This window comes from Heterodontus francisci, unplaced genomic scaffold (assembly GCF_036365525.1).
Source record: "Heterodontus francisci isolate sHetFra1 unplaced genomic scaffold, sHetFra1.hap1 HAP1_SCAFFOLD_222, whole genome shotgun sequence".
NCBI classification, from domain to species: Eukaryota; Metazoa; Chordata; class Chondrichthyes; order Heterodontiformes; family Heterodontidae; genus Heterodontus; species Heterodontus francisci.
In genome coordinates, this window is record NW_027141699.1 from 2,693,149 (window position 1) to 2,713,270 (window position 20,122).

Consider the following 20,122-nt stretch of genomic DNA (forward strand, 5'->3'; position numbering starts at 1 on the left):
CAGGTTGAATGCAACTGTGAACAAATTTGTAACAAAGAAGTTGCCTTTGAAATATCAGCACTGAATTTCTGTCCAAGGAGGAACAGCCATTCCAAACTCACATCCTTCACAAAGGCTGTTTTCTCTTGTGACGAAAATTCATCACGTAATTTGAATTCTCACTTAGAGTTCCGAAGACACAGATGGAAGTGATTGACAAGGTAACTTATACATCACAAATGAGAAACAAGGCTCTGCGGGGAATTGAACCCAGGATCTCCTGTTTACAAGACAGGTGCTTTATCCAACTAAGCTACAGAGCCAGATACTGGTGCAACTAATATCAGAGGAGTGCACTATTTATTCTCATATAATATCAATATCAAAGGAAAATCCAGCAGATGCTGGAAATCTCAAATAAAAACAAGAAACGCTGGAAATACTCATCAGGTCTGGCAGCATCTGTGGAGAGAGAAGCAGAGTTAACGTTTCAGGTCAATGACCCTTCTTCATTCCCTTCTCTATATTCTCATCCCACTTCTCCACAGGTCACAACATATATTTTAACTTTTCCCACTTCCTGAAACAGTCAATCATGTACTCTTTTCTTCCCAGAATAGAAGACACTGACCAGCTTTCTTTAATGAACAGCAAAATTATCAGTTTATTACAGAACAAGTTTTAACTAGTCATGAAATAAAGCATAAATACACAGGTAGAAATTTTAAAAGTTCCCTTTTTACCTTAACCAACATTTAAAGCCCCTTTCTTACCACAGCCCCACACACACACACACACACATACACCGGTTAACTGAAAAAAAAAGAATTATTTTTTACAATTCTGTGTTCTGTTAAAGACAAAAACAACACTTGGGCTGATTGCTTGTTCATTCCTGAAGAAAACAGCAGATGAGATATGTTGTTCCAAAACTGGCATACAGTCTAACTTCTGAGTATGCGTAGACAGGTCACTAGGGTCTTTTAGAACAGTTTTTTAGAGGCAGTGTTGAGAATTAATTTTAGCAGGCTTTCTTCAAAGACAGGAGAAGAGATGAATTGACACAGTGAAGTTCTCAGGGTCTTTTAAAGATTTGCTGCAAAACAACGTAGGTTGTGATCTTCTCTCCTTCCTTGACACTTCTTCAGGCTAACTTTATCAGCTGCTCACTCCAGAAGGTAAAACACAATGACTGCTACAAATGAAAGCTTGTGATTTTGCTGCCGGGTTTGTCCAATCATGAGGCGCAACTGACTTCTCTGTCCACATTTCCCCCTGTTCCAAGGGTTTCTGTTCGACATTTAACTTGAGTCATGTGACAACCAGTAAACATAGTTGCCAAATTAATACTTTCAGTACCCTCTTGAAAAAGAACTGGTCTGACATTTATTAAGTTTGAATATGAATTCCTCAAAAAGAATTTCACAAAAAAATTTCAAAATCACTTCCATTACATCATGTACTTTCCCTGAGCTACAAGTTATTGCAAGTATCTCTGGCTGTGTTTATTTTTGTTGATTTTGCACTCAGGTTCTTTCTGAATCCATGTGTTTGCAGAACTTTGTCAGTGAGAAACATGGAGATATGCTTAAAGATTTCCCTGCAAATTATTCAAATCTCCATCTTTCTCCGAACTTTGCAGAAACACATTAATGTGGGAATCACTCACATCAGGCCGTCAAACCTCTCCGTTAAACGTTGGAAGGTGACAGTGTTTATTGTGACGGGGTTCCATTTATTCAGACACATCTGGTATAAAAGTGCTCAAGAAATGATTCACACATTTAATGTATTTGTATATTATGTGCATGACATAATAACGCAAATAAACAATTCCTTGCACTTGCCACGCTTGGTGCATATTTTCTCTGCTGATGTCCCCTGAATATATTAGAGAAAATGGTGATGAGGATGAGATAAATGTCTGTAAATATAGGCAGCAAACAGCAGCAGGGACTGCAGTGAACAGGATCAGCTAGCTCCTGGTGACCTACCTGCTCGGATGGTGGAGATTTTAGGTGGATTGTGTGAAGCCTGGGCCACAGAATGTCTCTTCAGTTGAATGAGATACCGCAGGGTCTTCCTGTGCATCTGATTCAAATTGCTTATTTGGGACAATATGGCTGCACACATATGGGAGACATCGGAAGGTGAGGAACTTATGAGAGGGCTTGAGAACCATTCAGTTCATATATTGAAAGAATGGACATGTTTTTCAGAGCTAATAACATTTTGGAATTTGAAGGTGAAAGTGCAGAGGTCAAGACTCAGAATAAGGCAATTCTTGAGGGCAAGAAAGCAATTTTGCCAATGGAAATTAGCCTGGAAGTGTATGACCAGCTAACAAAGCTTCCTGCTCCCATCAAGGCATAAGATGTGCCATTCAAAACAATCATCACCAAGTTGGAGGAACATTTCAACCCGAAGCCACTAGAGATCACGGCAAGCTAGAAATTTGGAAGCAGAAATCAGAAAAGTAGTGAAACAGTTGGTGAGTACATTGTGGTATGAAGAATTTATCACCACATTGCAACTTTGGCATATTCTTAGACCGTGCATTATGAGACAGATTTGTGCTTATATTGGTGGATGAGAAAAGATACTAAACACACAAAATCTCACATTCGAGCTCGCATGTAAGATTGCTCTTTCCATGGAGATTGCATCAAAGAATGCTCGAGAATTTCATCCTGTGCCAGTGATTGTAACACACTTCAGGGGAGCTTAAAAAAACTGGTAAAATGGGCTTTCACATGGCAGTTAAAATTTACACAGAGAATTGTGAAGAGATACAATTTGGGAGAAAGAATAAGGAGAGGCCATATAAATGAAATGTTACAATTCTAATGTGGGTGCCAGAACAGAGTGACAATGTACACCAATCTTAGAAGGTTTGAAAAGGCTTCGAAGAGCAAACAGGACACTTGGCTTTATTAATAGAGACATATAGTAAAAGCAAATAAGTTATGATAAACCTTTATAAAATACTGGGTCAGAATGGCCTTCTCCTTTACCTCCACAGAAAGCTTCCATTCCAGGTTTGCACACACTCGGCAGGATCACTCTCCTCAGATCCCGCCACTACATGCTCGGACACCCTCTTCAGGATCACTTTCCATAGATCCCACCACTCCATGTATGGATATCTCCCTCATGATCAGATCACAGGTCCTTAGTCCTGCCACATCCAGTGATGAATGATGGTGGACAATTAAATAACTAACCAGATGAGGAGGCTCCAAAAAATCCCCATCCTCAATTATGGTGGAGCCAAAGCTGAATCATTTACAACCATCTTCCATCAGAAATTGCTCAGTAGATGATTCATCTCGGCCTCCTGAGGTCCCCAGCATCACAGTTTCCAGTCTTCAGCCAATTCGATTCACTCCACATGACAGCAATAAACAACTGAAGTCACTCGATACAGCAACGACAATACGCCCTAACAACGTCCCGGCTCTAGTACTGAAGACTTGTGCTCCAGAACTAGCTGTGCTCTCAGCCACACTGCTCCAGTAGAGCGACAACACAGGCATCTACCCGACAATGTGGAAAATTGCCCAAGTGTGCCCACTCCATAAAACAAAAGCAGGACAAATCCAATCTGACCAATTACCACCCCATCAGTCTCCTATCAATCATCAGCAAAGTGATGGAAGATGTCATCAACAGTGCTATCAAGCACCAGACACTTAGCAATAATCTGCTCATCGATGCTCAGTTTAGGTTCTGCCAGGGTTCCTCGACCCCAGGCAAATACTTGGCAGGTAGAGTATAATGTGGGAAAATGTGAGGTTATCCACTTTGGTAAGAAGAATGGAAAAGCAAAATATTATTTAAATTGCGAGAGATTACAGAATGCTGCGGTATAGAAGGATCTGGGTGTCCTCGTACATGAATCATAAAAAGTTACCATGCAGGTAGAGCAAATAATTAGGAAGGCAAATGGAATGTTGCCCTTTACTTCAAGGGGGATGGAGTATAAAAGAAGAGAAGTCTTGCTGCAAATGTACAGGGTGTTGGTGAAACCACACCTAGAGTACTGTGTACAGTTTTGGTCTCCTTATTTAAGGAGGGATATACTTGCATTGGAGGCAGTTCAGAGAAGGTTCACTGGATTGATTCCTGTGATGAAGTGGTTGTCTTATGTGGAGAGTTGATCAGGTTGGACCTATACTCATTGGAGTTAAGAAAAATGATAGGTGATCGTATTGAGACATATAAGATTTTGACGGGGCTTGACAGGGTGGATGCTGAGAGGATGTTTCCCCTCATGGTGGAATTTCGAACTGGGGGACACAGTTTCAGAATAATGGTCTTCCATTTAAGATGGAAATGAGGAATTTCTTCTCTCAGAGAGTCATTAATCTTTGGAATTCTCTACCACAGAGAGTAGTGGAGGCTGGGTCATTCAATGTCTTCAAGAATGAGTTTGACAGAATTTTATCTGCAAGGAAGTCAAGGGTTATGGGGGCAGGCAAGAAAGTGGGGTTGATCCATGATCAGGTCAGCCATGATCCTATTGAATGGTGGAGCAGGCTTGAGGGGCCAAATGGCCTACTCCTGCTAATATTTCTTCTGTTCTTATTTTTTATTGCAGCTTGGTTCAAACAGACACAAAAGAGTGCAGTTCTAGAGGAGAGGTGAGAGTGATTGCCCTTGAGTGAGTGTGGCATCAAGGATCCCGAGCAAAATTGAAGTCAATGAGAATCAAGGGGAAAACTCTCCACTTGGTGGAGTCATACCTCGCACAAAACAAGATGGTAGTGGTTAGTGGAGACCAATCATCTCAGCCCAGGACATTGCCACAGGAATTTCTCAGGGTAGTGTCCTCGGCCCAAACATCCTCAGCTGTTTCATTGATCACTTTCCCTTCAACAGAATTGGGAATGTTCGCTGATGACTCACAACTCCTCAGATACTGAAGCAGTCTGTGCCCACAAGCAGCGAGACCTGTACAAACTTCAGGCTTGAGCTGATAAGTGACAAGCAACCTTCTGGCCACACAAGTGCTAAGCAGTGAACATCTCCATTGAGAGAGAATCAAACCATCTACCTTTTGATATTCAGCAGATTAATCATCACTGAATCCCCCACCATCAACATCTTGGGGGTTACCATTGACCAGAAATTAAACTGGACCAGTCACATCTATGCTGCAGCTATAAGTGCAGGTCAGAGATTAGGAATTCTGCAGCAAGTATCTCGCCTCCTGCCACCTCAAATCCTGTCCACCATGTACAAGGCACAAGTCAGGAGTGGGATGGAACACATCCCACTTATAACACTCAAGAAGCTCAACACCATCCAGGAGAAAGCAGCCCACTTGATTGGCACCTAACCCACCATCTTAAACATTCACTTCCTCCACCACCAGTACACAGTGGCTGCAGTGTGTACCATCTCCATATGCACTGCAGTATCTCGCCAAGTATCCTTCAACAGCACCTTCCAAAACCGTGACCACTACCACCTCGAAGGACAAGGGCAGCAGATGCATGGGAACTCGCTACCTGCAGGTTCCCCTCCAAGTCACTCACCACCCTGACATGGAACAATCCTGAAACTCCCTCCCCAATAGCACTGTGGGTGTTCCTGCACCATATGGATTGCATCAGTTCAAGAAGGCAGCTGACCACCACATTCTCAAGGGCAATTAGGGATGGGTGATAAATGCCAGCCTTATCAGCGATACTCGCGCCCATTAATGAATAAAAAACAAATCACTCTCCACAGATTCCCCACAATCTGGGCTTGGACATTTACTTCAGGAGCACAGAGCTTTATATAACTGCTACATGAGTTCCAATCTTCATATTCCGTTCACTTTTCACATTATTTTTCTACCAGTCCACTCGCTTTTAGTGATTCAGTACTCGGGTCTCTGCGCCTCCGCAGTTTCTATCATCTCACCACTTAACAAAAAACACTCTGATCAATCTTTCGTCGGTACCAGATGACCCCTCATTTTAAACTCCATCTGCCAAAGCATTGCTCCCTCACTTAATCTATCAAGAAGATTTGAAAATAAATTTCTTGCCAAAGGATAATGTTCTGCTTCTGCTCCCTCGCCATTTGCTTTTCCCGTTAGTCTTTCACTTGGTGCAAATCCAGAGAAAGTAAAGATGGAAAGAAGGAAGGAGGGGAGGGAAAATCCTTCTCCGTTTCGTGATCCCTATTTGATCTTCATTCCAGTCCAATTTGGGTGAAGAATTCCAATTGTCTATCTCAATTTTAATAAAGTATAAACTATTCTGGAACCACCGTCAAGATACTGACAAGAACAGGTTTCCAGGCCGACATTGCTTTGAAGCTGTAAAAAAGAATGCAACAGGCATTTGATAAACTAACGACAAGGATGGGATTCGAACCAACACGGGCACAACACAAAAGATTAGCAGCACAACACAAAGGATTAGTAGCCCATCACCTTAATCTCTCAGCCACCTCCTCATCTGCTAGGTAACAAAAGCACAACCGTCACCTTCACACAAATCCTGACTGTGCAACCAGATGCGCAATGATGGAAATGTAGCTTCTGTCAGTAAATGAAATTTCCATCACATCAGGTCATGGCCTGTTGGGAATGGAGCGGTGTGAAACATTTCCAGACCATGTCCAACACGTTTCTACTCAGTGTGAAAACGCACCACGGAAAGACTGGAACATACAATCATTTGATCACAGCATGATTAACATCACTCAGACACCTGAACCATTCGGTCACTGACGAAGTCATGATAACTTCGAATTTCTCATGAAATGACAACTGAGAAAACTGACTGGAAGAATTGCTTCAACTCCACGTGATCAGTGAGGCACAGCCTCAGCCGACTTGTCAGGTGGTGCAAACAGATATCACTGCTTCTGATCTTCACCAGACCAGAGATTGAGATGTAACATTGATCATCAAACAGACTGAGAGAGAATACAACAGAATAAAACACATGGAGAGACACTGTGGAACAACAAATAGATTTGATTGGAATGTTGAATTTTAATTGGAATGGATAAAACACCAGAAACAGCAGTTGAAATTGGGATTCTCATCATGATATTGATCTGGGACAGAAAATAGAAACTGATCGAAAGAAGAGACGAAGGAAGAATGGAACTGTTCAGTTTTTATCAGTTTTTTCACTCGTCCATCAAAGCTGGATATAAAAAAGTTGCAAAAGTTGCAAATGCTGCCAAAACCTTGGATTGAAGGATGTCCCAACTGTTTAACTGTCTCCTCACTGGGGGATTTCAATCAGTGAGCAATATTATTCTCTACCATTTTTTTGTTAAATGAACCCAGAACTGTAACTTGGAGTTAATATCTGTGTTCCGACTCCTGAATAATAAAATTGTGAGTTTCTTGATATTACATAGAACATAGAACATAGAACATAGAACATACAGCACAGAACAGGCCCTTCGGCCCACAATGTTGTGCCGATCCTTTGTCCTCTGTCAAGGACAATTTAATCTATACCCCATCATTCTCCTTTATCCATATACCTATCCAAAAGCCTTTTGAAAGTCCCTAAAGTTTCTGACTCAACAACTTCCCCGGGCAAGGCATTCCATGCCTCGACCACTCTCTGGGTAAAGAACCTTCCCCTGACATCCCCCTTATATCTCCCACCCTTCACCTTAAATTTATGACCCCTTGTAACGCTTTGCTCCACCCGGGGAAAAAGTTTCTGACTGTCTACCCTATCTATTCCCCTGATCATCTTATAAACCTCTATCATGTCACCCCTCATCCTTCTCCTTTCTAATGAGAAGAGGCCTAGAATGTTCAGCCTTTCCTCGTAAGACTTATTCTCCATTCCAGGCAACATCCTGGTAAATCTCCTCTGCACCCTCTCCAAGGCTTCCACATCCTTCCTAAAATGAGGCGACCAGAACTGCACACAGTACTCCAAATGAGGCCTTACCAAGGTCCTGTACAGCTGCATCATCACCTCACGGCTCTTAAATTCAATCCCTCTGCTAATGAACGCTAACACCCCATATGCCTTCTTCACAGCCCTATCCACTTGAGTTGCAACTTTCAATGATCTATGCACATAGACCCCAAGGTCTCTCTGCTCCTCCACATGCCCAAGAACCCTACCGTTAACCCAGTATTTTGCATTCATGTTTGTCCTTCCAAAATGGACGACCTCACACTTTTCAGGGTTAAACTCCATCTGCCACTTTTCAGCCCAGCACTGCAACCTATCCAAGTCCCTTTGCAGACGACAATAGCCCTCCTCGGTATCCACAACTCCACCAACCTTTGTATCATCTGCAAATTTACTGACCCACCCTTCGACTTCCTCATCCAAGTCGTTAATAAAAATCACAAACAGGAGAGGACCCAGAACTGATCCCTGCGGCACGCCACTGGTAACTGGGCTCCAGGCTGAGTATTTACCATCTAAGACCACTCTCTGCCTTCTATCAGTTAGCCAATTCTTAATCCAACTGGCCACATTCCCCACTATCCCATGCCTCCTGACTTTCTCCATAAGTCTACCATGGGGGACCTTATCAAATGCCTTACTAAAATCCATGTACACCACATCCACTGGTTTACCCTCATCCACTTGCTTGGTCACCTGCTCAAAGAATTCAATCAGGCTTGTGAGGCAAGACCTACCCCTCACAAAACCGTGCTGACTGTCCCGAATCAAGCAGTGTCTTTCCAGATGCTCAGAAATCCTATCCCTCAGCACCTTTTCCATCAACTTGCCTACCACCGAAGTAAGACTAACTGGCCTGTAATTCCCAGGGTTGTTCCTATTCCCTTTCTTGAACAGGGGCACAACATTTGCCACCCTCCAATCACCTGGTACCACCCCCGTCAGCAGAGAAGATGAAAAGATCATTGCCAGCGGCTCTGCAATTTCATCCCTTGCTTCCCATAACATCCTTGGATATACCCCGTCAGGCCCGGGAGACTTGTCTATCTTCAAGTTATTCAAAAACCCCAACACATCTTCCCTCCTAACGAGCACTTCCTCGAGCTTACCAGTCTGCTTCCCACCGTCCTCTTCAGTAATACACCCCTTCTCATTCGTAAATACCGAAGAGAAGTACTCATTCAAAACCTCACTTATCTCTTCCGGCTCAACACACAGTCTCCCGCTATTGTCCTTGACCGGACCTATGGTCCCCTTAGTCATCCTCATATTTCTGACATACGCGTAAAAGGCCTTGGGGTTTTCTTTTATCCTACCCGCCAAGCATTTTTCATGCCCTCTCTTAGCTCTCCTAATCCCTTTCTTCAGATCCTTCCTGGCCATCTTGTATCCCTCCAGAGCTATGCCTGTGCCCTTTTTCCTCAACTTTATATACGCATCCTTCTTCTTCCTAACAAGACTCTCAACCTCTCTTGTCAACCACGGTTCCCTCACATGACCATCCCTTCCCTGTCTGACAGGGACATGCTTATCAATGGCCCCTACTATCTGCTCCTTGAAAAAGTTCCACATTTCGACCGTGCCCTTCCCTGCCAGCATATGCTCCCAACTTATGCTCCTCAGTTCCTGCCTGACAGCATCATATCTACCCTTCCCCCAATTGTAAACCTTGCCCTGTTGCACATACCTATCCCTCTCCATTACCACAGTGAATGCTACAGAATTGTGATCACTATCTCCAAAGTGCTCGCCCACCAACAGCTCTATCACTTGCCCTGGTTCATTACCTAGTACCAAATCCAATATTGCCTCCCCTCTGGTCGGGCAGTCTACATACTGAGTCAGAAAAGCTTCCTGGACATACTGCACAAACACTACCCCATCCAAACTATTCGATCTAAAGAGTTGCCAATCAATATTTGGGAAGTTGAAATCCCCCATAATTACTACCCTGTGACTTCTGCTCCTTTCCAAAATCTGTTTCCCAATCTGCTCTTCCACCTCCCTGCTGCTATTGGGGGGCCTATAGAAAACTCCCATCAAGGTGACTGCTCCTTTCCTGTTCCTGACCTCAACCCACAGTGCCTCAGTCGGCAGATCCTCCTCGAAAATTCTTTCAGCAGTTGTTACACTATTTCTAACTAACAATGCCACCCCCCCACCTCTTTTACCACCATTCCTAATCTTATGAAAACATCTATAACCAGGTACCTCCAAAAACCATTCCTCCCCCTCACCTATCCACGTTTCAGTGATGGCCACAACATCGTAGTCCCAAGTGCCCATCCACGCCTTCAATTCACTCACCTTATTCCTGATGCTTCTTGCGTTGAAGTATACGCACTTTAACCCTTCTCCGTGCCCATCTGTCCTCTGTGACAGTGCTACCTTCCCCAATACCTCACTACACTCTTTGTCTTTCTGAGTGGACCCACTGGTCCCTGGATTACAAGTCCGGTTCCCATCCCCCTCCCAAACTAGTTTAAACCCTCCCGAACAGTACTAGCAAACCTCCCTCCCAGGATATTGGTGCCCCTCTGGTTCAGATGCAGCCCGATCTGTTTGAACAGGTCCCATCTTCCCCAGAATGCAGTCCAATTATCCAAGAACTGGAAGCCCTCCCTCCTACACCATTCCTGCAGCCACGTGTTCAGCTGTGCTCTCTCCCTATTCCTAGCCTCACTATCACGTGGCGCCGGCAACAAACCAGAGATAACAACTCTGTCCGTCCGAGCTTTCAGCTTCCAGCCTAACTCCCGAAACTCACTTCTAACATCTGTGCCACCCTTCCTTCCTACGTCGTTGGTGCCAATGTGCACCACGACCTCTGGCTGCTCCCCCTCCCCTTTAAGGATCCTGAAGACGCGATCACAAACATCACGGACCCTGGCACCAGGGAGGCAACAAACCATCCGTGCGTCTCGCCTGCGCCCACAGAACCGCCTGTCCGTACTCCTCACCATCGAGTCCCCGATGACTAGTGCTCTCCCATTCTCCCTCCTTCCCTTCTGAGCCACAGTGCAGGACCCCGTGCCAGAGGCCCGGTCACTGCAGCCTGCCCCCGATAGGCCGTCCCCCCCAACAGTATCTAAAACTGTATACTTGTTGTTGAGGGGAACGACCACAGGAGATCCCTGCACTGACCTCTTCCCACCTCTAACTGTTACCCAGCTGCCTTTGATTTGTGGAGTAACGACCTCCGTGTAGCTTCTATCTATCAACCCCTCAGCTTCCCGAATGATCCTCAGTTCATCCAGCTCCAGCTCCAATTCCCTAACACGGTCTGATAGGAGCTGGAGACGGATGCACCTCCAGCAGGTGAAGTCGGCAGGGCCACCGGAGGTTTCCCTCACCTCGAACATTCTGCAGGAGGAGCAATACACTACACTGGCTGCCATTTCTTTTATTCAATTACCCCTTAGTTAAGTACAACTATAGATATTAACAAAAACAGTAAATAGCTTACCTGCTCAGTCCTTTTTGGTTAGAGGAGGAGGGTAAAAAGGGTCTTATTATTAGGTTAGAGGAGGAGGATGGGTGGGAGACACTACATCTGTAGTGGCTCGGGTTTACTCAGCTCCGCACCTTTAAGGAAAATACCTACCCAGGAGTCCTCGCTGCCGACCAGCTTCCGGTTCCTCCGGCGCCAAAAGAAACTCAAAGACAAGGAAAACAGTAAGTAAAACAGTAAGTACTTACTTTTAAAACACAGCTCCTGATGCCTTCACTCACCCACCGAAGAGTCGCTACCTTCTCCTGCTGCTCCGCCGGGAAATGAGCAATATTATCTGGACACATTTCCTGCTGAAAGAACTAGGAACTCTTTTCTAATTTACACAATACTATATGCACACTCATCACGCCTCCTCAGCTAGCATCCTTGGTGCTGCTCTCTCTTCTCCCAAACCTCATCTCCTGTGACTGTTACATCATCACTCTGACAGTGGGAGGGGTTGATCCCACTGTCTTCAGCGTTAATCCTTTACATCCTTAGACTGCACTGTGAATCAAAAAAAAATGGTTAGAGGGAACTTCCTTCATTTATCGAAACACCAACAGCTGCCAGTTGTCAACCAACTCAAACCCATCAGAGAGAGAGAGAGAGACTGTCAGAGAACTTCCTGCATCCAGTCCTGACCCTGTCGCGATCAGCAGTTGCTCACCCAGACCCCACTCTCATCAACACTGAACATTGTCACTGAGACCCTTCAAATAATGTTTATAAAAGGCAGAAAAATTCAAAGTTCATCGCAGCTGGATTGATTGAAACTAAGTTTACTATCTTCTTACCATTAGGTAACCACATGAGAAAGTCCTTCAATCGTTAGCATAAATTATAAGCTGTAAGAATGTTTGTCATTGGGTTGAATAATTTCTGTGTGAGGAATGTTCCAGCATCATAAACCAGGGGAACGTGCTGACTGAGCTGTGTCTTCATCTCTTCTGGGCAGTCAGACAGTTCACCCTTCATTCTGCACTGATTCACTTTCCCAAAGCGGATCTACAGATTCTCAAATCTGGAGATTGGGTTTTCTTATTTGGTTCCTTTTGATTTTTCTTGCTCCTGAATGATAATATATTCCAAACTTGGATCAACCTTGCCCTGTGTCCCAGTCTCGGTTAAAGGCGACACATAATGGCACCAACACTCTGAAACATACAACATGGTCACACTCTGCTTCAGTGAGATTATTGTTGAGGCGGTTTAACGTCAAATGCAATTGTGAACAAATTTCTCTCGTGGAGATTGTGGGTGATTTGAGTATTTGCACTGAATTTCTGTGCAAGGAGGGACAGTTTCAAACAGCCATTACCAAATCACTTCTTTCACAAAGACAAAGACTGTGCTGTCTTAACGTGCCACTCAACTTCACAAACAAATTTGAACTCAAAGTTCAGGGGAAGACAGAGATGTGAATGATTGACAGAGTAATGTTTAAATCATAACTTTCCGTTTCTTCACTGCAGTGAGGCTTTGTTGGGGTTTGAAGTGAGGTTTTGCTGTTTATTAGACGGAGGCTTTAACCAACTGAGCGACAGGGCAAAATCTCAAACACATCCTTTCCTGGAGTTACAGGTTATTGCAGGACTATCTGTCTCTGGGTTCTTTTTGAATCCAGAAGTTTGCAGATCTTTGTGAGTGAGAGACATGGAGATATGCTTCAAAGATTTCCCCGTAAATTATTCATATCTCCATCTTTTCCTGAACTTTGAACAAACACATTACTGTGGGAATCACACACATCTGGCCCTCAAACTCGTCCGCGAAACATTGAAAGGTGACAGTGTTTATTGTGAGGGGCTCCATTTATTCAGACACATCTTGATCGGGACGTGTTTGACACATGTAATGTTTTTGTATATTATGTTTATGATGTAATATTGTAAATAAACATTTCCTTGCACTTGTCGCATTTGATGTCCATTTTCTCTGCTGATGCCCCCTGAATATATTGGAGAAAATGGTGTTGAGGATGAGATAAAAGTCTGTAAATATAGGCAGCAAACAGCAGCAGGGACTGCAGTGAACAAGAACAGCCAGCTCCTCGTGACCCACCTGCTCAGATGGTGGAGATTTTGGGTGGTTTGTGTGAAGCCTGTACTACAGACTGTCTCCTCAGTTGAATGAGATGCCCTCGGGTAAAGCATGGCTACCCGACCCGACTCCGATCAGACCCGATGACATGTGTCGGGTTCGGGTCGGGTCTCTCTTCCGTGTCCGGCATTCGGGTTCGTGACGGGTCGGGCTGGAGGCCGACACAGTGCTGCCTTGCTCAGGGAGGGAACTTCTGCATGATTCCGCAGGAATAGCCAGCTTTCGGAATGGAGGATCACAACATTTGGACAAGGTATGTTTGATATAATTAACTTTATTATGGTAGTCGGGTCGGGTCGGGTCGGGTGTGGGAAAAAAATCAAAGGACTCCGGCCCGGTCAGGTTCAGGTTGGATGTGGTCAGGTCGGACCAGGTCGGGTTTCAATTTCATAAACGAGCAGGCCTTTACCGCAGGGTCTTAGTGTGCATCAGATTCAAAGGGATTATTTGGGACAATATGGTTGCACCGAAGGAATACATCAGAAGGCTCGGAACTTATGAGAGGGCTCGAGAACCATTCAGTTCATATATTGAAAGAATGGACATGTTTTTCAGAGCTAATAACATTTTGGAACTTGAATGTGAAAGTGAAGAGGTCAAGACTCAGAATAAGGCAATTCTTGAGGGCAAGAAAGTAATTTTGCGAATGTAAATTATCCTGGAAGTGTATGACATGCTAACAAATCTTCCTGCTCCCATCAAGGCAAATGATGTGAATTCAAAACAATAATCACCAAGTTGGAGGAACATTTTAACCCTAAGCCACTAGAGATCACGGCAAGCTAGAAATTTGGAACCAGAAAGCAGAAAAGTAGTGAAATAGTTGGTGAGTACATTGTGGAACTGAAGAATTTATCACTACATTGCAACTTTGGCACATTCTCAGACCGTACATTACGAGACAGATTTGTGCTTATATTGGTGGATGAGAAAAGATACTAAACACGCAAAATCCTACATTTCAGCTAGCGTGTGAGATTGCTCTTTCCATGGAGATAGCATCAGAGAATGCTGGGGAATTTCGTCTTATGCCAGTGACAGTAACACACTTCAGGAGAAGATAAAAAAAAAACTGTCAAAATGGGCTTTCACATGGCATATAAAATTTTCCACAGAGAAGTGTAAAGTGATAAAGTTTGGGAGGAAGAATGAGACAATGTGCACCAATCTTAGAAGGTTTGAAAATGTTGTGAAAAGCAAACAGGACACTTGGCTTTTTTCATAGAGGCATCGAGTAAAAGCAAATACGTTATACTAAACCTTTATAAAACACTGGGGCTGAATGGCCTACTCCTGCACCTCCACAGAAAGCTTCCACTCCAGGCTCGGACACCCTCTTCAGGATCACTCTCCAAACATCCTGCCACTCCACGCATGGATATTTCCCTCAGGATCAGTTCACAGCTCCACAGTCCTGCCACATCCAGTCGTGAATGGTGGTGGATAATTGAATAACTAACCAGATGATGAGGCTCCAAAAACACCCACATCCTCAATGATGGTGGAGCCGAGCACGTCAGTTCAAAACGCAAAACTGAAGCATCTGCAACCATCTTCAGTCAGAAATATTAAGTGGTTTCGATCTGTGCTAATTTCAGCTCCTCATGCTCGCTGGTGCCTTGATTCTCTGGTGCTAATTTCAGAGTAAGTCATGCAGCTTGACAATTGGAGCCAAAGAAAAAGACACAGGAGAGGTTGAAAGTGCCAAAACCTGGGATTGAACCAAGAACTGCGATTTTTAGTGCAATGCAAATCCAGCTGATCTATTTCAGCCACACACTAAAACCAGACTTTGCTCATTGCTTTGGAAGACAATATTTACATTCAAGTGTTTGTCAAAATTTACAGAACACAACATGAGTAATATTTCCCATTGTTTTCTCAGCACTGATGGAATGTGAAGCGGGAGACAGCCAGAAGTCCCACTGATCCACACTGACCCAGAGCTGAGAGTGAAATGAGATAAAGTTCAATCTTTAGCAGCGAGACGCTGGAGAGACGTAAGAGTCCTGAATCAAGGAGAGGCTTTCTGATATAGTAAAAGCAAAATACTGCATATGCTGGAAATCTGAAATAAAAACAAAGGTGCTGGAAATACTCAGCAGGTCTGGCAGCATCTGTGGAGAGAGAAATAGAGTTAAAGTTTCAAGTCTGTGACCTTTCATCAGAACTGCCAAAGGTTAGAAAAGAATTGGGTTTAAGCAAGTGAAGGAGAGGGGCCTGTGGGAGAGAACAAAGGGGAAGGTGTTTGATAGGGCAGAGGGCAAGAAAGATTAAATGACAAAGTTGTCCTGGGACAAAGGCAAAGAGTCCGTTAATGCTTGTGGTCAAAGACAAAGCATTTGTCCAGAGAGAGTGATAATAGCAGAATAATGAGCAGCTCTGACTACATGAAAAACAGGCACATGGTTTTAAACACTGTGTTTTGTGCTCCCCCTTTTGTGAATCCTTGTTCACAGCTTTCCAATTATAATACAAGGAAATGAACACAAACAGGCTTTCTTTGGTTTCGAGAAGAAAAGGGAAACTTATTAAACTTGCTTAAACTTTAATACTGTTCATGCCTGCAGATATACGATGTACCCATGCTAGCATGGACACGTGATATACAGATGCAGCGGGGACAGAAAAAATGAAAGATAAAGTGGAACAGTTTGAGGCAATATCTTGTTACTGTGCTTCGAGCTCACGGTACAGCACTTTTGTAGGTAATCCTTGCGTTTCGTAGGGCCCAGTCTTCTACTTAAACCTTGTACATGTTGGAGACTTTTCTCTCTTTGAGATTCACATGTTTTCACAAGGTTCAGTTCAGTGGGAAAGAGATGGAGGCAGGCAGGACTGGAGAGGGTCTGCCCCATCCGGGAGCACATGGTGTTCTGAGTTCAAATCTGTGGCAAGTTCAAAAAACCAACAGCCAACTAGTCATGTGACTAAAACTGGTCTGACCACTTCTGCTGTGCATTGGGGAAGCAAAACACTGCGTCCCTTTGTTTCAATACTGTTTGTTACTATGCAAATTTCTTTCCAGTCAGGCGCTTGCAATTTTACGTTTTAATGTTCATGTGGCAAAAATCATGTGTGCCTCAGTCTTGGCAGGTGGCGTGGGGGGGATTTTCCTGACACCAGTCATGTTCTGAAGTTATTGAACTCAAGGTTCGGTCCACAAGGCTGTCGAGTGACGAATCGAAAGATCAGGTGCTGTTCCTCGAGCTTGCGTTGATGTTCACTGGAACACTGGAGCAGGCCAAAGATAGAAATGTTGACATGAGAGCAGTGGGAAGTGTTGAAATGGCAAGCAACCAGAAGCTCAGGGTCATGCTTTCGGACTGAGTGGAGGTGTTCTACAAAGCGGTCAGCGAATCTGCGTTTGGTCTCCCCAATTTAGAGAAGACCGCATTGTGAACAGAAAATACAGTGCACTAAATTGAAAGAAGTACAAGTAAATCGCTGCTTCACCTGAAAGGGGTGTTTGGGGCCTTGGATAGTGAGGAGAGAGGAGGTAAAAGGGAAGCTATTACACTTCCTGCGATTGAATAGGAAGGTGCCGTGGGAAGGGGACGAGGTATTGGGGATAATGGAGGAGTGGACCAGAGTGTTGCGGAGGGAACGATCCATTCAGAATGCTGACAGGGGAGGGGAAGATGCATTTGGTGGTGGCATCACGCTGGAGGTGGTGAAAATGGCGGAGGATAATCCTTTGGATGTGGAGGCAGGTGGGGTGCAAAGTAAGGACAAGGGGAAACCTGTGGCGTTTCAGGGAGGGATGGGAAGAGGGGAGGGCAGATGTGTGGGAAATGGACCAGACATACTCCTTGAACTCTCTGCTGACGAAGTCTGAAAAAGGGAAGAACAACCACACAACATGGGTCTCAAATCGAAGACCCTGGGATTAAAAGTCTCATGCTCCACCAACTGAGCTAACAAGGCCTGATACAGTACTTCCACTCTGTCTGTTATTGGACGGATGCAGCTGTTGGCTCCACCCCAATGGCGGGCGTTTGTTCCACCAACCATGAAGCAGCTTCCTATCAATTCCCAAAATTATCATCTCCAACAAGAGAGAATCTAACTATCTCCCCTTGACATTCAATGGCATTGTCATTGCTGAATCCCTCACTATCAACATCCTGGGGTTTGCCAATGAACAGAAACTGAATTGGAACAGCCATATAAATACCATAGCTTCAAGAGCAGGTCAGAGGCTGGGAATTCTACTGTGAATCACTCACGTCCTGTCCACCATCTCCAAGACACAAGTCAGGAGTGTGATGAAAGGCTCCTCACTTGCCTGGATGAGTGCAGCTCCAACAACACCAAAGAAGCTCAACACCATCCAGGACAAAGCAGCTCACTTGATCAGCACTCCATGCACCACGCCCTCGACCACCTAGAAGGACATTGGATGAATGGCAACACTACCATCTGCAAGTTCCCCTCCAAGCTACACACCATCCTGTCTTGGAACTATATCATGATTCCTTCACTGTCACTGGATCAACATCCTGGAACTCCCTTCCTAACAGCACGTATTGCAATGGCTCAAAAAGGCGGCTCACCACCACCTTCCCAATGGAAATTGGGGATGGGCAATAAATGCTGGCTTTGCCAGCAATGCCCACATCCCATGAAAGAATAAAAAAGAGATTTACCCAAATGGTAGCAGGGTGAGGGATTTCAGTTATGTGGAGAGATTGGAGAAGCTGGGGTTGTTCTCCTTGCAGCAGAGAAAGGTCAGAAGAGATTTGACGCATTTGTTCAAAATCATTTTAAATAAGGCGAAACTGTTTCCAGTGGTAAAAGGGTCAGTAAGCAGAGGACACAGATATCAGGTGATTGGCAGAAGAACCAGAGGTGACATGAAGAACCATTTTTTACACAGCAATGTGTTGTGATAAAGAAAGAAAAGAATTGCATTTATATAGCACCTTTCAAGACCACTGGACATATCAAAGCACTTTGTAAACAATGAAATACTTTTGAAGTGTAATCACTGTTGTAATGTCAGAAATGCAGCAGCTAATACCCAAAAACAGCAATGTGATAATGACCAACTGATCTGATTGAGGGGCAAATATTGATCATAACACCAGGGATAATTAGAATTAGAATTAGAACATTACAGCGCAGTGCAGGCCCTTCGGCCCTCGATGTTGCGCCGACCTGTGAAACCATCTGACCTGCACTATTCCATTTTCATCCATATGTCCATCCAATGACCACTGAAATGCCCTTAAAGCTGGCGTGTCCACTACTGTTGCAGGCAGGGCGTTCCACGCCCCTACTACTCTCTGAGTAAAGAAACTACCTCTGACATCTGTCCTATATCTATCACCCCTCAACTTAAAGCTATGTCCCCGCGTGTTTGCCATCACCATCCGAGGAAAAAGACTCTCACTATCCACCATATCTAACCCTCTGATTATCTTTTATGTCTCTATTAAGTCACCTCTCCTCCTCCTTCTCTCCAACGAAAACAACCTCAACTCCCTCAGCCTTTCCTCGTAAGACCTTCCCTCCATACCAGGCAACATCCTAGGAAATCTCCTCTGCACCCTTTCCATAGCTTCCACATCCTTCCTATAATGCGGTGACCAGAACTGCACGCAAAACTCCAGGTGCGGTCTCACCAGAGTTTTGTACAGCTGCGGCATGACCTCGTGGCTCCGAAACTCGATCCCCCTACTAATAACAGCTAACACACCATATGCCTTCTTAACAGCCCTATTAACCTGGGTAGCAACCTTCAGGGATTTATGCACCTGGACACCAAGATCTCTCTGTTCATCTACACTACCAAGAATCTTCCCATTAGCCCAGTACTCTGCATTCCTGTTACTCCTTCCAAAGTGAATCACCTCACACTTTTCCGCATTAAACTCCATTTGCCATCTCTCAGCCCAGCTCTGCAGCCTATCTATGTCCCTCTGTACCCTACAACATCCTTCGGCACTATCCACAACTCCACCGACCTTAGTGTCATCCGCAAATTTACTAACCCACCCTTCTACACCCTCTTCCAAGTCATTTATAAAAATGACAAACAGCAGTGGCCCCAAAACAGATCATTGCGGTACACAGCTCGCAACTAAACTCCAGGATGAACATTTGCCTTCAACCACCACCCTCTGTCTTCTTTCAGCTAGCCAATTTCTGATCCAAAGCTCTAAATCACCTTCAACTCCATACTTCCGTATTTTCTGCAATAGCCGACGATGGGGAACCTTATCAAACGCCTTACTGAAATCCATATACACAACATCCACTGCTTTACCCTCATCCACCTCTTTGGTCACCTTCTCGAAAAAGTCAATAAGGTTTGTGAGGCACGACCTACCCGTCACAAAACCGTGCTGACTATCGATAATGAACTTATTCTTTTCAAGATGATTATAAATCCTATCTCTTATAACCTTTTCCAACATTTTACCCACAACAGAAGTGAGGCTCACAGGTCTATAATTACCAGGGCTGTCTCTACTCCCGTTCTTGAACAAGGGGACAACATTTGTTATCCTCCAGTCTTCCGGCACTATTCCTGTCGACAATGACGACATAAAGATCATGGACAAAGGCTCTGCGATCTCCTCCCTGGCTTCCCAGAGAATCCTAGGATAAATCCCATCTGGCCCAGGGGACTTATCTATTTTCACAC

The 20,122-nt window shown here is 44.4% G+C and overlaps 1 non-coding gene across 1 annotated transcript; it reads right to left on the minus strand.

The window, feature by feature from the left end:
- Positions 1 to 228: 228 nt before the first annotated feature.
- Positions 229 to 302, minus strand: trnat-ugu (transfer RNA threonine (anticodon UGU)). The gene has a single exon. It is a non-coding gene; the product is annotated as a tRNA-Thr (tRNA).
- Positions 303 to 20,122: the final 19,820 nt, after the last annotated feature.